At 36.5% G+C, this 20,930-nt stretch overlaps 1 protein-coding gene across 4 annotated transcripts in view; it reads right to left on the bottom strand.

The window, feature by feature from the left end:
• Positions 1-18,915, bottom strand: part of LOC144630301 (uncharacterized) — a 54,303-nt gene extending 35,388 nt beyond the window's left edge. Inside the window, exons 1-2 of one of the 4 annotated variants that reach the window (XM_078488632.1) lie at positions 18,438-18,915; positions 12,124-12,229 (exon numbers count right to left, since the gene is read on the bottom strand). The gene's annotated coding sequence lies outside the window, so the exon portion shown is untranslated. Of the gene's footprint in view, positions 1-2,481; positions 2,517-6,029; positions 6,147-12,123; positions 12,230-18,437 lie in introns of those variants that run through there. The other 3 variants (XM_078488633.1, XM_078488634.1, XM_078488636.1) reach the window with 3 other exon arrangements.
• Positions 18,916-20,930: the final 2,015 nt, after the last annotated feature.

The following is a 20,930-nucleotide window of genomic DNA, read 5'->3' as shown; positions in this document are numbered from 1 at the left end:
ATCTTTACTAAAACAGATGTTTTTTTTTCGTTGCCTCAAAAATGTCTATTTTTGTTACACTGCTCGCCTCTCGAAAATTTGGTATAATTTCTTTTAGAATAAATTTTTTTTGTTTCCCTCAACAACGGAATAAAGCTTTAATCCATCTTCTCCTTTTCTATCGTCATAACATCAACTTTTTAACTAATCCTAACTTAAGAAATGTACTTCCACAATGTCCCACAGTTAAAAGTGTCGCTAATTTTCCATCCTAGACTTCTTTGTTTGTTTTAAGAGCATTTCCAGCAGTTAAGATTAAAACATATGGTCAGCAGGGATTTGCTGCGCAGATGTGAGCTACAAACAGTCATTCCCTTTGGGTAATTGCGGTAAAAATCGTTAAAACCGACAGAAATGAGTTTTTTCTAAATAACAGTGTTATAAATTGTTCTCTACTTAAAGGAAAAAATGAAAAAGAACCAGGCAATTTTGGAGAAGTCTTTTCAAAAAGTGAAAATAGAATTTGGCACTTGTCGCTTTTTGCATCTTGTCGATAGACGGAAATAATTAATTAGTTTTGACAGGAAGTTTTTCTCTGACGTATAAAAAGTCACGCAACGCTTGAAAAAGCGTGCTCATGACCACAGCGTTATAAGAGCAAATCCGGCTTAAAAATTACCCCGGATAAGCACAGCAATTCGTCGTTATCAGGCGTTTTACTTGAAGAAGACCATACATTAGCTTTTTGACCCCAAATCCTTGAACAGCGCAAATGGCTGCCTGGGGTTTAATAACTTGTGGGAATGACCTGGGTTGTGCTTATGTCTGTATAATTAAAACCGCAAAATGATCAAGACAGAGAAACAATCATTGATTGATCTAAACAATCAAAGTGTAGACATTCTTGTTTTCAAAAGGTCATGAGCAATTTCATAGCATTGCATTTACGTGGTTAGTGCCTCTTTTAAAACGAAACTGAAACATTAACCTTAAAAGAAAATTATCTACCATTTTTCGATTCGACATAAATTGTTTTCTTTTTTGGTTGTATATATATATATATATTTTTTCGTTTTTTTCCCTCACCTCGCCCCTAATCGTTCCGACTATCTTTATTTCCAACTTCGGGCAAGGAAGGAATTTTTTCCCGGCAAAATTCGCTGCCAGTGCAGAGATTTCACGAGATTTGCAACTCCTTTGGAATTCATCGTTGTCATGTGATAAGCCAAGAGTGCATGGTCGAGTTTTTCTTGCCTTTTATATATTCTTGTAAAACAGGTAGATTTCAGCGGAAAGTGAGTGCTTCAAAAGCCAAAATATGCTACATACACCATTCGACACACCACGCACTATTGCTCAATCGGTATGCCTGTTGCTTGTACATTTAATATAGTTTTGAAACGATAACAAGTTCATATAGTTCATTCTTCATAAAACGAGCGGGTTATTTTTCATGAAAGTTTCCGCCACTCGAGTTAAAGGGTCATTAGAAGCAGTGTAACCGAGTAAACAAATTCGCGTGACTAGGAAAACATTCTTTATTGTGTTTCATGTTTTAGGAGCTTTTAGCTATGGATATGGGCGCGACAACTCGACACCCTTAATTTCGGTCACCTCTCAAAGGTTAAGGACTGGTTAGGGGATACGAGAAATATTCCACGCGAATTCCATTATTGAAAAATATAATGCTGTAACGCTGATTGCTTTGTAAAAAATATATTGTTGTTGGAAGTCCGAAAGAAACAGTCAATACACACAGGTTGATAGATTAAGGATAATTTTGAAGGAAGTCAATGAAACTGCTTGTTTCGACAAGTTAATCCAAGGAAATTTTGCGGTATTTTTCGCTTCGCTTAATCGTTAATCAATTCCATCAGTTGTAGGCTGCGAAGACTGACTTTGCTGTAAATTCAACCGACGCTTAATTAAAATGGAATTCAAGTTTGCTTTATCAAATAGTTGGTTAGATTCGGATGAGATAAACTTGAAGTGAAAATGAAAAACTCGGGAATTACTAATCTCTTTGAAACTATGTCCATTCCACTCGACTATGGAACAGATTTTGAGAATCGAATATGTAGACGATATTTTAGCATTTTTTTTCAGAAATTTTCACTGATTCGACACTGATAACAAAAGTTAATGACTGTTCTCTAGAGTTAAAATTAAACAATTACACGTAAGACAAATTTTTGGCTTCAGAAACGTTAATAATCTTGGATTAAATTTGTGACAAATTTTGCAAAAGTTTCCTTGTGTTTCTTTTCGTTTTGATCTCGATTTGCAAAGCCATAAACCATTCGATAAAAGGAAAAAAAACGAAACAAATTTTTTCTAAACATAAATTTGCCTGTTATTAAAACTCTGGAGTGACATGATCCGGAAAAAAGACTATTAAGTGAAATGTTAAACATGTAAGATGTTGAACGATAGAGTTCGAAATAAGTACGACTTTCCAAAAAAATTAAAACAAAACCAAGAACTTTCCTTATAAACACCAACCTTTTGAATTGCGCCACACAACAAGAGCTCGATCTGATCCGTTTAAAACTTTGTTGGGAAGTTTAGCTATTTGCCTGGATGAAGGAATTAATAGCAATTCTCTCGATACGGAAACACTGTTAACAATCAGTAAAGACACCTACGGATATCCAATTAACAGTGCTATGCAAACAAACTCAAGCATGCGATTTGGCACATAATTTGGAAACTTTCAGACCAAGTGGCTCGAAATTGATTTGCAGTTGAATGAGAAAAACAAGATGCTCAAGCTTAAGCTAATATTCAGTTAATTTTGGTAAATAATTGGCGATTAACGCGTGTTAATGAAAGCAAAGGCTTAGCAAAATTGGTTTGAGCAGATCTCTATTTTAGTATGGATTGGTATAAAAGAAGGTCTCTACATGTTCTAAAGATTCTCGATGCCTGAGCATTCAAATGAAAGCTGTTAAGTAGTTCTTTCGTGTGGTACTGATTTTTATGCTGTACAAAGTGGTTCTAATCTTAAGTCTGTGGATTAAACCGTAGTGTGAGGAACTATTGAGCTGTACTTTCATGTTGTACTGTTTATTATGATTTTATTATTACAAATTTAAATAGTGAAGCACATAGACTGAGAAGTTTTTATGTATCGAGGCTTGACCAAAAGAAACACCTACATTTTAAAAGCTGTACGTTTTTCAACTGTTCGAAGAGTCGTTTAAAAATTAAAATTGTGTTCACTGAAATTAATGAAGCTGGTTTGGCCGCAAATGTTTTGCGCCAAAAAACCTAAAATTCGACAATGCAAATAAAAGTTTGAAGTCATTTTTTGTGGTTTACAAAATCGATTGAAATTTCAAGGCGGTTAACCATTCTATTAAATTACTATTGGGACTAACTATTTCGCAATTCTTTGGCAACTGTAAAGAATTCCTTTCCACTTCAAAGAACGCGGCAAAAGTTGAGTATCTCTTGTGAAGTTCTCCAATAAACTGTTTAAACACTGCATGATCAGTTTAATTCCGGGTAGTTTTAATTGGTAAATAATTGAAAATTGTACAAAATCGCAATAGAGTAATGACGACAGTTTGTAATGTTGGTCTTATGCCGAAATGATTAATTCCGAAATCGGAAACATGAATGAATTGCGTTCGCAAAAAATTACCGCCCAAGTGCTGTGCGGCATCTGTTAAATCCTTTGCCGCGATTGCACGATAAGCAAGCGGTATTGCACGATCGGGCTGATATCCAGACAGTCCTCTGGCTATCTTAATCCAAAGCACGTATACAAACAAAACTGCAGGATTTATTCACGTAGCAAAAGAAAATGGATCTCCATTAATTAGTTCTTGAGATTGTTTTCTTTTTTTTTTAAATTTCCGATATTTCCTGTTTTGGTGCATGTAGGTCACATAAGGTCAAGATGCTTTCCACTTCATATACTGCCGGCTAGAAATACAAATTTAATCCTCTAAATTAATTAATATTATTTTGAGGCGTGGCAACCACAGAAAGATCCCGCGCGTGGTCCCGCTCTCCAGCTGGTCCCGCGCGCGCAATGCTGCGTGACTGACAAAAAATGAAGTCACAAACATATGTACTAAGGGCCTGTTTATATGGAAGAGAGTTGTCCCTAGTTGGAGGGTTACCCTCTCCCCCGAGCCATCTTTTAACGAGCGTTTATATGAAAAAGTTGTCCCTGTTGACCGAGCCAAAACTTGGCCCTCTCGGTTCAAAAGACTGGCGAGAGTTGTTTTGAAACATCTATTATGGCTGCTTTTTTCTAAAATCAGGAACGCTAAATCGTCGACTAAGACCTTTTTTTGGACTAATTTACCACCGACTTCGATTTCAATCAATCTGAAATTTTGTTTTAGTTGATTTTAGCGTTTGCGCATGCTCCGTTTGTGTCAACTTGTCCCTGGTAGGCGAGGCAAACTGTTTATATGGCAAAAATTTGGCTCGCTCCCCAGGGTCACCCTACCTTCAAAGCGAGTGACCCTCCACCCAGGGTCACCCTGCCCCCCGAGCCAACTTTGCAATTTTTCATATAAACAGTTCGCAGCTATTTATAAAGAAACGTATGAAAAGCTCTCTCGCCTGGGGTGGCTCGGTATGGAGGGTAACCCTTCTACCAGGGACAACTCTCCTCCATATAAACAGGCCCTAAATCACGGCACGAAGAACAGTATTTTCCTTACAGAAAAAGTTTTCCTTGTTTCCCGTTAACAGTATGAAGGTAACATTAGTCGATGTTTTTTTCCTTCTAGGGCAGTGTGAAAGTTATCATAGTACAAAAGGAACAAATGTCCACTTAGAAATAAATGAAAAACAGATAGAACCACATACATGAAAGCAATGCCCAAAACCGTTCATTTAAATGGTCACATGGTAGCTTGAACAACAAAATAACACAGTGAAGTATTCATAAATACGAAAATTCACACACTTGGCTTCTAAATCACAGTAAGTAACACAGTAAAGCCGTACTCATCGATAGATTTATATCAAGATAGTTAATGTCACACACTAGGGTTTCATCCACTGACTTAAAAGTCAGAACCACCTTGTACAGCATAATAAACAAAACCACATGAAAGTAATGCTCAGTAGCTTTCATTTGAATGGTCACACACTAGGGTTTTATCCACAGACTTACAAGTTAGAACCACCTTTTGCACCATAATAAACCCCCTAGTACCACATGAAAGTACTGCTCAAAAGTTTTCATTTGAATGCTCACACGTTAGGGTTTCATCCACAGACGCATAAGTCAGAACAACATTAAAAAAACCGCAATCCAACTTTTAGAAGAACTCATACGTTAGGTTTTCATTCACAGACGCAAATATGTTTGACTCTACGAGGAAAGGTTACTCTTCCAGTGATCGGGATATTGAGGGGCTAATCGATATCCTATCGGCATGTATCGATAAGAAAACGACTAAAACCGGAGTTGCTCGAGCTTATTACACTGCTCTTCACTGTCAACTTGAAAAAATGACAAGTTTTAAGTTAAGTTGGTGCTAAACTGCCACAGCATCTGCTTCCGTGCCGACAATTTGGCGACGCAAAAAATTAATCTTGACAAATTTAGAAATTCGACTGAAATAAACACGAATTCGCGAAAATTTTGTTAACCTTCATCTCATACTTAAAATCCTTATTCGTGATAGATTTATGCGGGTTTTTTACACTTTTCATAGAATTGAGACGGATTTGCTCAACCACCAAGTTAAAGCCGCTCCAGTTGTTGTTACGAGTATTTAGCTCACTAAATATGTAAAAAAATCGTTTGAATATTAACAGCAGCTTTACAGTTTTTTAAACACCAGCTTTACAAAGAGAGAGGTGTTATGAACTCGCAGAACAAACTACAGGGGTATTTGAGCTAGCATAGTGACTGCAGTTACTAACAGCTAACATAAGAATTGAAAATCTATGTTACAATGGAGCTAGATAACACCATTACAGCCAAGCGACTTGTAACAGTATATGTTACAAAACAAACCTGCAAAGCTTTGTTTGAGCTACGAATCATAACAAATAAAATACTTCTGTGAACTCACTTACGATTTAGCGCCCTCCTAGTGACTTTGTTTTCGATTTGCACCAATTCTTGCTTTAAGAACTCCACTCTTCTATTCACAACACGTTACATTAATCCGCACGCAACACCCTTCATTTTCAAAGTCATATGTGATAAGAATGTTCTGCAATGCTCTGTTATCAGACCCCGCATGGTTAACGTCCAATAATATTTGTTTATCTTTTCACAACTATGTTTTAGCCTCCCACATTCAACCTCGAAAATAGCTCGTCAAACATCTCTAGTAGGCGTGGCTAACTGGCAGCTCCGATTTTATCTCACGACACTGACGCACTCGTTCAAAACTTGATACCTCGTTCTTTGTTCTAAGCGCAGAATATCAACATTTTTCCCTCGAAATAAATTACCCATTGCTCACATTAAGCCCATTGCGTGTGTATTTAGACGAATCGATTGCCGTTTATCCATAGCCATCAGGTTATTTACAGACAGATTATCCAGGAAATTCGCGGAGATAAAGTGTGCTAAAGTTAGCTACTCGAAGTACATCCTGACTGAAAGGAAACGTACGAAGCAATGTTGTCATGGGAACGCGATAATACATCTTGGTTGTCAGTTTGAAATTTTCTTTTGTTTTTCGATACTTGAAATCTTAATATGTGTGATAGCGGCCTTTTTATTTAGCAATTCACCGACATTCTCGCTTTCTAGAAATGTTTCATCTGTTGATTGAAGTATGAAAGGTTACACTGAACTAGATTGTTTAGTACAGTACCACGATGGTACTCCTTTACAATGCGATTTCATCTAAATGGTTTAGCTTTTTGATTATTCACAGATTCTCGTTAGAACTGCTCTGCTGCATGAAAGTACTGCTCAATAGCTTTCATTTAAATGGTTACACATAGGGTTTCATCCACAGACTTCAAAGATTGAACCACCTTAAACAGTGTAATGAACTGTCCCACATGAACGTACTGCTCAAAAGCTTTCATTTGAGTGGTCACACACGAGGTTTTTCGGCGCAGAACTTATACTTAATCCAACCAGCTTTTTTCATCCAGTTCTTGTTTTCAAAACAACTTTTCCATAACCTCTAGCGAAGGTCAACCTGACACGTACAACATTCAAAAGTATATGTATTTTATTCTTTTGGCAAAATCTCAAAATAAAAATAACCATATTTTATATCTACTGTGTCTATAAAGTGCATGCAATAAAAAGGCTTACCGACCACTTGTATATAGACAAAACATGCCAGTGCATTGAAGATATCGCACGCACAGATAACAACAAAAGGTTTTTCGCCGAAAAAGATGATAAAATCTGCCGCGCGAAAATATTCTATTTTTTTGAAAAACAAAACTATTGCGAGAAGAAATGCTCCCAAAGACAACCTTTCTCAATTCTTAGGAATGGAAATTAACCTTGCAAAAAGACAACTCGTATTTATATTTGATTTTTCAACTAATAAAGTGCACATTTAGTGAGACCACCTCGTTCCCAGGGTCTCTCTCCAGCGAGATAAACTTATGGTTGAAAGAACAATTTATCCCATTTAAGATCATTACGTCTGCCTAATTGATTCCAAACACGAAATGTGTTCTTCAATAACGGTTCTTTTGTATGTATCCTTCTAATGTCAATTGGCTTGGTTTGAACAATGGGGAGACGAACGATATTACAGGCAAGAGCCTTAATTGTTGCAAACAGGTAGCAATATAATTTAAGACCGAAATTAAAGCATGTTTTTCCTTGACTTTTGCGCTAACTTCAGTCCTAACAAAAAAAAAAAAAGAAAAAAAATAAGGGACTATCCATCAAGATCTGTCAGTGATTTGAACAATATTTTAACATTGGAATTTGGTTGTTTCGTATGCTAAAATTTGGAATTTTCTGGAAGATTTTGACATATGGTTTGAATTTTATAAATGTAAGGTATTTCGGATAATTTTGGTATTGTGGTATTTCTTCATATAAACCCTACCCAATGGTCTACCCTGATCTGTGCCATGGAATCTTTAACTCATTTAATTAAGCGAATCTAATCTCCAGAACCATTAGTGGTGAAGAAGCCGCGAGTTCCAAGACTGGTCAAAATCTATTTTCTTCTTACAATCAACTTTATTGTCTTTAATTTATGTACCACCAAATTCTTGTAACTAACATTTAAAAAATCTAAAGCGTTCAGTAAGGAGAAATTAGAACAAAGAGGTTTTCGAAAAGTTGAAACTTGCAGTCTCCTAGATTAAGACAGTTTCCTTGCGTTAATTCATACCATGTCATTCATATCGCTAAATATTTCTCACGTCGGGATTTCTCGAAGGGTGGCATTTTAGGCAACACTTTTGACCATTTGAGGCAAGGTGTTAATTGAGAACTATTAGAATGTGATTTGGAAGCAGTTGATAGTAACTCAATTACAGTAACTGTAACAGACAAACTCGATAATTTGATGAAGAACACTCTCGCCAAACCAGATGTTCAGGAAAGATTTGTCACATAAATTACTCCAAAATGCCAAAATGCAAAAATGTTTTACTGATCTTCATACATACTCTTAGAAGCGCAAGTTGGCTAGGACATTTTGGCTCGAAATAAAATTCCACGTGTATATCACAATTTTTCGGCGCATCATTTAAAAACTTCTGCCCAAACTTAAATTACTTTTGTCCATCGCAATCCGAGTTTCAATCCTCCCAAAACACAAACATAAAGGACGAAGGATAACCCGAATAAGTTCATTGTGTCTAACAATTCAGACAACAAATGAAGATCTTGATAAATAGATTGTAATATTTCGGTATAAGCTATACCATCATCAGACTAATAAAACTAACATACAAGCTAGATCTTAAATACTGTGAGCGAGGAGACGGAAACAATAAGTTTACTCAGGAGAATAGACAGAGTTCTCTGCTGGATTTTGGACACAATGAACTTATTCGGGTTATCCTTCGTCCTTTATGTACTGAAACTGTCATCAGGTACTGGGTTTTAAAACACAAACACCTTTGTTCCTTTTGGGTTATTGGACCGTGTTTAATTTCTTTATGGACGATTGTTCAGATTGTTCAAAGGTTTCCTTGCTCCGATTTGAAGGAAATTTCAGTGTATATCGCCTAAAAAAAAACTCATAAAATTATGACAACGTATTCTGCAGTGAAAGACTAGCACCTCGTCCAGTGGGAGAGGGGATGACGGTACTTATGCGCCTACTTACTTACCTACCTTACTTACCTACCTACCTTAAACGTACTCTTACTTGCGAATACAGATCATTTACAAAGAGTCTGAATTGTACGTATCGAATTTCCTTTTCTTTCGCTTTGTGTCGAGGTACGTGAAAACCGTATTTAGGCTAGGATGTAGGCGCAGACCCACAGCGCAAAAGAAATTTAATTTTCAAAAATCTACCACCCTTGACTTGAGATAAGCGCATGTGGCAATTACTCGATTGTTTTCGGGCAAAATGACGTCATCGTAATTCCACTAGCTCATGTCCATTTTCTTTTACACAACGATCTTTATAAACTTCAGCAGATAAATATTCATCGACGGTCTCGAAATGTGTTCAATTTATAATGCTTTTTACTAGATAAAAAGCGTGCGTCTCGTTTGAATTCATCGACCAGACAGTTCTTCATTGTTTTTTCTCAACATTTTTCCCTTGTAAACGTCAGACCTCACACGCATCAGGAAACGAGCAGTATATTAATCAGGGACTGAGATTTTACAAAATGCGTCCTTTGTGGTAGTCTGTGAAGTGAAGTATCTTTGAGGAAATCGGCTTAAAATCAATGAAAGTCCAGCCGTTTCGATGTTAGGAATCGTTCGCGAAAGTTTTCTAGAATATTAGTGTCCAGGCGATTAATCCTCCAGATCGTGGCGTTTAAATCGACTTTAAACATCTGATAATCGATCAAATCGTTAATCATCGCTGCCCACACAGGCAGGGGGAAGCAAAGTTCCCTTTAAATAAACAAACTTAAAAAAAAACGAGTTAGAAATTGAAGAGGTGTGAAGGGCTTGGATAGGAAACTGGTAAATTCCAACACGATTTTCCACATAGCTCAGTGTTTCTATGAAAATGTAGTGTTCGAGTTTTAAAAGTCCCTTTCCAGACAATATTTTTTTCCATATGCAATATGGCCATGGTTTCGATCATGCCACAATTAAACAGATGATGTTGATAGCCCATTTATAAGTAGTTACCCCTAATTTGCCACGAAGAAGAAACGTTACTCATCTTGCAACTGGGTTTGAAAGCTAAAGTAAAACAACAATTTTCGAATTGCTGTTAAAGAACACAGTATAGAAGCTATAGACCAGAAACACGAACTTCCAATGAAATCCTAAATAACTAAGTTTAAGATAGTTTGTAAGATTATTTCCGTTTAGAATTGATCTTTCGAAATAATTACAGCTGGTTGCTTAACTGTGCTAAAATTATTTTCCTTTACAGATTCGGTTCAGAACTCGCGAATAACTCTTTTTCAGTAATATGGTTTGGGGTTTTACTTCAATTCAAAATACTACGCTTTTTACTGTAAAACTATTTTGAAGAGAGGAATTTAGAGTTTTTTACGAATAGAACTATTTAATTTAGTTCTGATTACTTTGTGGTTGCCCAGCCTACGCGCAAATCAACATCCACTTTCTTCGTTCGGCGTGGAGCGGAAAAAACTTGTCGCTCATAATTATTATAGACAGAAAATAATGAATATGAGAGTGTTCTGTTCAATTTTTTGCATGGAAGAAGACGATTAATATCGTACGTAGGCAATAAATACTTTAAAAGAGAAAACGCATTCCCTTACTGGTAAAAAACAAAACAAAACAAAAGACTACACCATTTCAGTGGCTTGAATACCAAGTGTAGAGCTTTTGATACGACGATATATTGATCTTTTGTCTAAAGTTTTAATTTTATCTGGAAAGAACTCTGCGACGCGCCGTTTTTCAACTCTCTTGTCAGTGTTGTATAGGACTAATGAAGCACTCACTGAAATGTTTGACGTATTACACACAAGGTTTCATTCATCTGAATCTCGTAAAATAACAAAAAGTGCAAAATTTGTGGTCATATTAAACAGGATATACAAAATTTTGACGACAAAAACGAGCAATGATAGTGGATTAGTTGACCGCAGCGAAAATTTTTCCTGAACTACGTCAGAAAAACAAGGAAATATCGCACAATATACCATTGCTTTATTTTGTCTCTTACGGAAACACCATAACAATTAAAAGAAAACCTGTTTATATTGGCCTGTAGATATTGGTATTGAATATGGCCGTGTATTTACCTGTGATTCAAAACCCGCTTAGAGCGGAGACATGAATTACATGAACGTCATGCAAACTTAATATTTCACACGATTTCATTCCATCACTAATGTACAGTTAATCCTTTACTGTATACCCATTTAAAGCCTCGCGGTTAAACAGATACGAGTTTTATTGCACGGTCGGGAACAATTTCTTGGTGCATATTTTGTCCAAACTAAGAATAGGCCATTCTGCCGTTCGCATATTTATAAGGTGTACGCCCCGGAAGCAAGGTTGGAAAGTGTGGGCTGGAGTAGAACGAAAAACACGCACGCAAAAACAATGTTCAACAAGTAAACTTAATTAAAGTCAAATGCACTTCTATTCTTTATATAAAATATCAAACGATTCAAACGGCTTAAGATTCCTAAAGACTTCAAAGTTTCCCAGATTGGTATTCGACTATCTTACTAAAACCTCAGTTATGAAAAAGTTTAAATTATTGGCGGTTTCGCCGTTTCTTCGACATTTCCACTAACAAAAAATGAAAGACGGATAGCCGGAATAACTCTTCACAATGCAAAAGAAAATCAGTACGCTTAACTTGCTCTATATATTTAACAAATAATAGATCCTTCATTACATATGCTGACTAAAAATACAATTTTTCCTGTAGTAAGTTTTCCGCCGTTCGACTTCCCTAAAACGTTAGTTATTTGTTATAGACTTCAGATATCCACCAGTTTCAACCAAAACAAACTGTAAATTGGTGTAACCGGCTAGTTTTAGGCATAATGACATTATAAACAAACCGAAGTAGGATGAAAACAATTTTCGCTCACCTTTCTCTTTACAACAAATTCACAAGGTTTTCCGTTCTCTTCTTTTGACGCTCTCTCCTTGCGTTGTGATATTTGATGCTTTCAAAATGTCATACCAAGCAAAAACCTGTAGGAGGAAATACAACGCGATATAAACACATATGCAAGTTATTTGACTGACTTATTATGTCTCAAAACAGAGCAAAAGCTCTATGACTGTGTTCTAGAGACCTTGAACGCAAGTAAACAAACAATGCAATGTTTATACCTTTTCGTGTCAGAGTGTATAAAATCAAACTGTTTTTGATATTAACTATTAATTACCAGTCGATACCAGTATCATGCATCGCTTCAACAACAATATCATTTCGATATATCGATCGTTCACCACTTATTAGACCCATAAATATGTATGTACGTATAAACAGTGTTTGACCTTTCCAGAAACGCTCGAAAGGCAATGTTTTGTCGGGGCTTTGGTGACTTGATAATGCAAAACAAACAAATATTTCTTTTTTTGGTATATTTAAAAAATATTCATTAGACTATATTTAAACTAGTCTTGCCGAGACGCCGAAACACACCTAGGCACATTAAATTGTTTTTCTGAATGGGGAGACACTTAAAAAACGTGCATCACAAAAGCTTTTGTCACGTTATGTGAGTTATACTTTAGCGATGAGGTAAAGTAATTTTTAAAATAGTTTAAATTTATGTAGAAAAACTTCGAAGAGGTTATTTACATGACCCATTAAGGAACAGCGATGTTTTTAAACGAAAGGGAGTGATTAAAATGGATTAGTAACGACAAACAAGGCAAATTTTGGCGAATTGTTTCAGGCTTCGAGATCCATCTTATTGGAGCTTTAATTACGACTCAGCCGAGACATGAGGCATTTTGGCGCCGAAACTTTAAAAATCCATTGGAAACATCCTTCACTCATTCATATGAGGGAAGAAAAATATAGGACGAAAAGCCAACTTGGAAAATATTTCATAAACACATGCACCAGTTGTTTTGTTGGTGATTATAACTGTAATTAGGGTTGAAGTGTTACTGTAACCTGCACAGCATTTTGTTTAACTGTTATCTACCTGCATTATTTTGAAATCAATTAATTTTGCAACGCTTAGATTCCATTCTATCCAATAGAGTTTTAGAAATGTTTGTTTATACCTTGTAATTAGGCTGTTAAGGTTATGTTGCAATCCTGCATCGCGTCCTTTATTGGTCATAAAAAGAGGTGCACAACAAAATGGCTACAAATTAAAGTCTTCGTTGAACTCAAGTTCTGTCTACTGTTCTAGTCGTCTACGAAGCCGATTTTGTTTGCTGTAACAGATCCCGAACTTCCCGCAGCCATCAAGTTCCCCAGGATTACAGAGTTCCCTCAGGAATTGCAACAGTACTTGCCCAGGCCAAAAAAACCTGTTATCACATTTATCAATGTTTATAAGTGCATATTTTATGATTAATGTATTTTCAGTGTCACTTGTATCGAAACAAGTAATCAGGAGCCAGACTTGTAGCTCAAGTTTTTAAGGTTTGTTCATATCGCAATCCATTTCCATCCTCGCCATCGTTAGTCATCCTCACTTCCCAATAGATTCCTGTCATTTGACGAGTACTGTCTACAAAATCAAATCATTATTGTTGGGTTTCCTACATGCAAGCCTCGCGTTTTCAAGTTTGTTCATATTGTAATCCATTTCCATCCTCGCCATCGTTAGTCATCCACACTTCCTAATGTTTTCCTGTCTTTTTCCATATTCTCTACAAACTCAACTCGTTTTAGTTGGCTGTCCTGTCGAACTACAGTTAGTTCTATAAACAAAATTAGTCTTTATTGTTGGGTTTCCTGTGACGTTCTCGAAATCATGCTAATGATTGACAGTGCCCCTTTAAAAAACAAAAACAAACGCAAGCTGTTTGTTTTCGATTTTCGTTTCCTTTCACGTCTGATCCAGGCCGATAGAGCTGCTTTAATTAAAAGAATTAAGAAACACCGGTCGGAATTTAGGCAAGTTGTAAAAAAAAAAAACGAGCGACAATTAGGAAACTTCTGGCATCAATGACACTTAGATTTCTTTCACTTTTTCTGACTTCCGATGTATTAAGTAGTCAGTGGCATTTCATGAATAAACTATCGAAACGGCAATTCATGATCATTGCAAAAAAAAAAACAAAGAAAAAGTAAGGGAAAAACCTACAAAAACGGATGCTACTAAAAGTGGTAACGGGGAACCGGGAACCGGGAACGACCGGGAACCGGGAACCGGAGTCTGGGAACGAGTGACCAGCGGTAATCCGTATAAAAATTCAAAATGGCGGACGAAAACACGGAAAAGGGTCTGGGAACTAGTGTTCGAAATCGATCGTCGGAGCAAACAGCATGATAAATAGACTTTTCGTGTTTTTTTCGCTACGAAGGTGCTGTTTAGGCGGAATTTTGGGACGAGTTGCAAGGTAAGTGAATGATCATTAATATTTTCTTATATTCAAAGATTTTTCCTGGAGTTGTAATTAAACGTGTGCAAAATCTGGGCAAGGTAGATAACCTGGATTTTTGGTAGAAGTTCGATGATCATGACGCGGCAATACTACGCGTACCAAACCAACTGTTCCACGAACAACCAAGATTTCTTTATAGATGGTCGGTTCTTTTCTTTTCCTGGGCTAAGTTTTGTTCATGTGATAATCTTGGCGCACTGTGTATAATTTGCGCCGACGAAATGCCAAAGGCGAAAATGATCGAATCTGGAATATTCCATTCTGGTGAATTAACCGAACTTCCATCCGCCGTGCATCTAAAATGCATGCTGATATCAGCTGCTGTTGTTAAGCAACAATAATAGAGATAATAGAGAACTTCTGTCACACACACTGACAAGGTTGTAAACCTCATGTCAGCAGGACATGCAACTGTGTATAAGAAATTTTTTAGACAGTTTGGCAATGGCAAGTGCAATTGTGAACCACATTGAATCTTGAGGAATGCTTAACAAAGTTCAAGCACAATTCCTCACTTGGAAATCACCAATTTACTTGTTGAAATACTTTTACAATGTCAATTAATGTTTATCTTGTGGTCAGTAATAGAAAAGACAAAACTTCTAATAAGGCCATGCAATATTTTCTGAAAATTTCCAACACCCCTCCCCGAACCACCAGTCGCTAATACTATAACTGATTATGGAAACCGAGGTAAGCTCAGGCTTGATGGGCCACTGGGCTCAAACGCAGACTTAACCAACAGCTGTGATGCCATAACCCCTGTTGCAATCATGATACAAAGTGATCATGTACTTCTCACAACAGATTGTATCTTGGACTTTGCACGTCAATTTGTTCCATTATTGAAAAGCAAATAACTATTTGGTGATGGCTTTTCACCAGTTTATTGTATGCTGTTATATTTCAGCACACTGATCATAGCTGAATTTAATTTTTGCAGGTTCGGCAGTTGGCTAAAGGACAACAAATAGATACCAGTGTTTATCTACTGCAAAATGAAAATAAATTGGAAATTCTCTTTTTCTCATTCTGTCTGCTGATCATTTTGTGTTTTATACAAGTGACTGGGGATGTTCTTTCCAGCCCACACCTTTTGACGGCCTCGTGCAAAGCTCAGTGTGTTGCATTACAATATATTTCTGTGTCATAATATGTTTTTGTGAATCTGTAAATGAATTCAAAACACTATGTGTCTTGTAAAATTGACCATGCAGTAGGACAACACAACACATCATTGGTAAGCAGTTTGTTATTTATGGCAGGCATCCAGATTTATTTTTTTCACTGTGATATGAATTCGGAATGAATGCATGCAGTTGGGGAAAGACATATACAGAAAATCAATATTCACAACATTGCAAAATTTTCTTTATTTCGATGTCCATCCTAACACTCCGTGGATGTTGCAAAAAGGGTAAATCAGTACAATTAGACACCCCTGGAGAACCGTACTTTATAATTTACAGTACAGCTTTGATAGCACATGTTAAATTTAAATTTTTTTCTTTAAGCAATACCTGTATACTGTATTATACTGAATAGCATCTTGGAAATGCTACAAATATTCAGTGTGGCCTAAAAATATTGTTTGGTTCAAAAGCAAAACAAAACTCACCATTTATATTACTATCTAACAACCTACAAATGCCAGAAAAAAACTGTTTTTAAGTCAAGAGATAGATGTACTTGGGAACTTCGTTAACGAGAGTTGGACAATGCATAAATATGACTCAACAATTTACGAACGTATGATCGATCGGATAACAAACCAAGCAAATATATATCTGCTAATGTTACGCAACCCATAGGTTCCATCCTGTCAAATGAAACCAATCCCGCAACTGTAGTGGAAAATACAGCATATTATGACTTACCCTACTATTCGACTGCATTTCAATAAAACAATTTCATTTTCGAAATGTGCTATTTCGATCGAAGCTGTTGATCAGCGTGCAAGCTCCATGCTCCCACAGCCGTCCTTTGCGTTGCGTCGTGTGTAAATGTAGATTCGAATACTGGCCTTGCTTGAAAGATTCCTTCTAGAAAGAAACAAACATTCGTATTCTTCTAATACACGACTACACGTCCATAAGTTCGCATTACAACTCGAAAACCATCGCTCTGTGTGCGTGTTTTTATACACGATCGGTGAACCAAAAGGCGGCTTCCCATTTGTTGAAATATATTGGGATTATCTGGTCTGGTAAAACTATAAAGCATTTGTTTCTGTGTTTTCGTCCGCCATTTTGAACTCTTATACGGATTACCGCTGTACACTCGTTCCCAGACTCCGGTTCCCGGTTCCCGGTCGTTCCCAATTACTGGTTCCCCGTTACCACTTTTAGTAGCATCCTACTAAAAACCTGTGATTGCCGGAATAATAGTTTCGTGCTAACAGCTCAATTCAGCTAACGTCTTTTCTCTGTTCACAATTATTCGCCGTAACAATCGTCTAGAATCGCCGGAAAAGAGGAATTAAAGTTCACAACAGATTGAAAAAATACAAAGCAAATTTCTATCCCATTGAATGTATCTAGACCATTTTTCTTTCATGAAACCGCGCCCTAAATCTTTTTGAAATATAAAAGTTATATTTCAAGCTACTAAAGGTTTTTGAAAGTATATGGCAAGACCTTTCCACATCATGAAGTTTCAGATTTGTTGATGGAAATGCAGAAATATTGATGTTTACATTTTAAATTAGGTCAACAGACATTTATTTTTCAACTTTTTTTTTCTTCCCTGGGTTGAAAACAAATACAACCGTAACCGGAAAGGCGAAGTTGACTTTGTTAAAAGCAGGTTTTATTTGGCATGATTTTTGTTATGGGACCCTTCAGCAGCGGTGTTTTAAAGAACGACAAAACCTTTCATCTAAAGCGGCATTAAATTGAATACAATAAAGCATTGTTCTATAATGTACTATTTTATGTACAAAAGGCGGAAAGAAACACAACATCAAAACTATCGAAAATTATTTGACCGCTTGCTAACTGCATTTCCATGGCAAGATATCATCTACATATCTCGGTCAAAGATCTTAAAACTCTGTTCAAAAGGTTAACATACTCAATTAGCTCTCCCATTTCCTGCAAATATTGTTTTCCTTCCCATGGGATTTTGTTAAATCTTTTAACCTTGCTTACATTACTTGGTGGAATGCATATATTTACAGCATATAAACATTTTATCTCTGCATTTAACTCTCTTTCCCGTTCATTTATGTAGAATTTACAAGTTTTACTTTTAAACGTTCGTCTCACAAAAAAGGAAACCATTTTTGGATGGGGCAAAACACAGAATCTAAACTCGGTAGAAAACCATAGATTAAGTCCCTTTATATTCGATCCAAACACACCACAATTTGATAAATACACGATTAAAACGCATGCTTAATAACACGTAAAAAATCTGCAAATGTAATATTCCTTCCTTGTAAACACGGATTTCTTTCAAACCGGAAGAGAAAAAGAATGAATGAAGTTTGTTCTCGTGTCGCGCCATTTTATAATTAACCCGCGTAAATTACTTACTCTAATGCACTCAACAGCTCTCAAAACATTACTTTGCAAAGAAATACAAGTGAATAAAGCTATCATAAAATCAATATTATGCTGAAGATGTGAGCAGTTACAGATCCACAAACAACAATCACTTTCTTGCGCGATCTACTAGCTCGAAGCATATTGTATTGAAAGTTTGTTTACGTAACTTTACTTTACTCAAGTTTAAACTTTCTTCAATGCCTTTGTCATGCCGAAGTTTTAAACAATAAGCTAACTTTTTTCTAATAAAGTTGTGTTTGCAATCTTTTTCTTACCTTCAAAAACGTGTCGCAGAGTTCATCGCTCCAACAAGAATTGACTACAAGGTATTCAAACACTCCAAAAGGCCGACCGCCGCACAATGCTCTGAAATCTCTTGACACTCAATTCAGCTAATGCTCTTTTGATGTAATCCCTTTAGACCGCTAGCACAACAAAACTGGATGACGTCGCTATATCATTGACTTGATTAAAATTCATTTTAGAAATTAGCCGATGAAAACACTTGCTGAGTGCGCAGCACAACAAATTGTTTCACGCGCTCACAAACTAAAACACTCTGAGCTTAGTTCAACGACCTACGTGAAGCAAACTTTCCGGTCATCACTAGCGAATGTTATACGGTTTCAACCCCTTTCCGCTGTCGGCTTAATGGAAAGAATTTGAACAATGCCTTTGGTAGAATCTTTGTCCGCAGCTTCAAACACAACACTGCAAAAAGCCAGTCGTCTTCAAATACCATTCCCAAAAAGCTCTTGCGCTCTCTTGCGTTGAAGTTTACAGAAGTGTAAAGCTACAAAACTTTTAACAAAAGAATGTTGTAAGACAGGGATTTTGCGTGACCGAGGTTAAGGCGTTATTTGAACATTTCCTACTGCAAACAACGAAAGTTAGCTAATTGACGCCAAATGTTTCATTAGCGTATTTGCTAAGCATAATACATATTTACAGAAGGGTATTCAAATTTTAATCGACTCGAAAAGCTGAACGCTCGCACGACCTTTCAATATTGTACAACAACTAGGCGAGTAGACTACAGGAAGACTTTTAATGAACGGCCCTTCTGATCAAGCCTCCGTGGTTTTCGGCGGAGTGAAACTTAAGATTGGTTAGTTCTACCGCCTAGGTCTACCGGTGGTCGGCGTATCAAAAATACTTTTGCCAAAAAAATAAGTTTCACGGAGATTTTTCATGGCGTGTCAACAGGAATAAAAATTCATCAAATCTTTCCAACAACTCAAGACTTGGCTAAATAATAAAGTTATAACTCTAATGAACTAAGACTTAAAAGGTCGTATTGTGTTTAGTAGGTTTCGTCCACCACAAGAACCAATCTGACACGGAACGGGACAAAGAGAAGCCGGCAAGCGGAAAAAATGGTAATCTTCAAATTAAAAGTTGCTAAGCCGTTTTAACTTTGTTATGGAGACGGCTCCCGGTCGCGAAAACATCGAAATTTTCAGTTGTGATTCGTCTGGGGTCAGATACGTTGTTCCGTGTAATGCAATGAAAAAATGCCGTGTTTATTAAAATGAACGCTACGCGATGAGCCTGTCTCTTTTACCGTCACATGAACTTCAAAATGGCTACAAGCTAGCTGCCCGAAAGTTTAGTTTTTGACGTGCATACCGCTTTTGAAATATTGCTTCTTAAAATCTTCGCTTCACCTAACATTTTAATCTATTAACTTCAGTATTGTGCCGTAAATCGCAGTAAAATGTTGTTTGAGTTAAAAAAAAAATCATAACCAAACAATAATGGTGGTGGAATTATTGCCTCAATCTGATGTCGTGGGCGAAAAGTTAAACAAGTCTTGTTTAGACACACCCAATACTACAATGCCTGTACAATGTGTAAAAATCGGTGAAAGCCCACGCAAATCGCCCATGCATCTATATTCATACAACTATCCTTATTAAAAACATTCATACATATTATAAAGCGAGTTTGAGGTCCGGACTATAGGATAAAAACCAAGTTTTTTCCCCGTCGATTTATTTGCCCGATGGCGAAGACCGTCCCGGGACTCAATCCGTTGGACCCGTATCTTACAGTACGGACGCAGAAAACGAGGTTAATATGATGTTCATCATACCTCTCGCTCTGGAGAAAGGAAACTACTGTTCATAAAAATCTGATGGTTAGCAGGCGATTAGAAGACCGAAAAAATCATCAACCGACGAATGTCTTCAGGGAGCACCTTATATCAGTGAATTTTTTAATTTTAAGAATGTTCCGTATAATTTACGTTAGCTTAGCACAAAGCTGGAACTCTCTTCCTTCAATATGGAATGGATCCATAAATCTTTTACATTTATGACTAGCAAATTATGGAATGCGTTGCCTCCTATAGCAAGAGAATCACATAATATTATATCTTGTAAATATCAAAATAATTTTTAGCGTTTTTATAGATTTTTAGATATAATTTTCTTTTTCTTTTTTTAATGAAGCAATTTCTTTAAGACACACGCGTTTAAACGAGAACTATTCATTTACTCGTTGGTGCTATTTATATAAATAAAAATTTGTTTTGATTTGATGTAATACTTAATTCTCCTAACTATATTTAAAGAGTTGTATGGCAAATAGTAGAGAAAATTAGTATTTTGACGGCGAAAAAAGTGAAACGTGAAGAGTTGAATTGAATGAGTGGTATCCTCTCAGACATACTTCCTTTAAATTGACATTTTTTTTTCTTTTCTCCAACTTGATCTTTTCCTATTTGCTGTTACAATAACAGGAGGAGATCTCTTACTAACAAAATG

Source organism: Oculina patagonica, chromosome 11 (assembly GCF_052425735.1).
Source record: "Oculina patagonica isolate OP01 chromosome 11, crgOcupat, whole genome shotgun sequence".
Classification (NCBI taxonomy): Eukaryota; Metazoa; Cnidaria; class Anthozoa; order Scleractinia; family Oculinidae; genus Oculina; species Oculina patagonica.
This window is presented reverse-complemented; position numbering and strand designations above follow the sequence as displayed.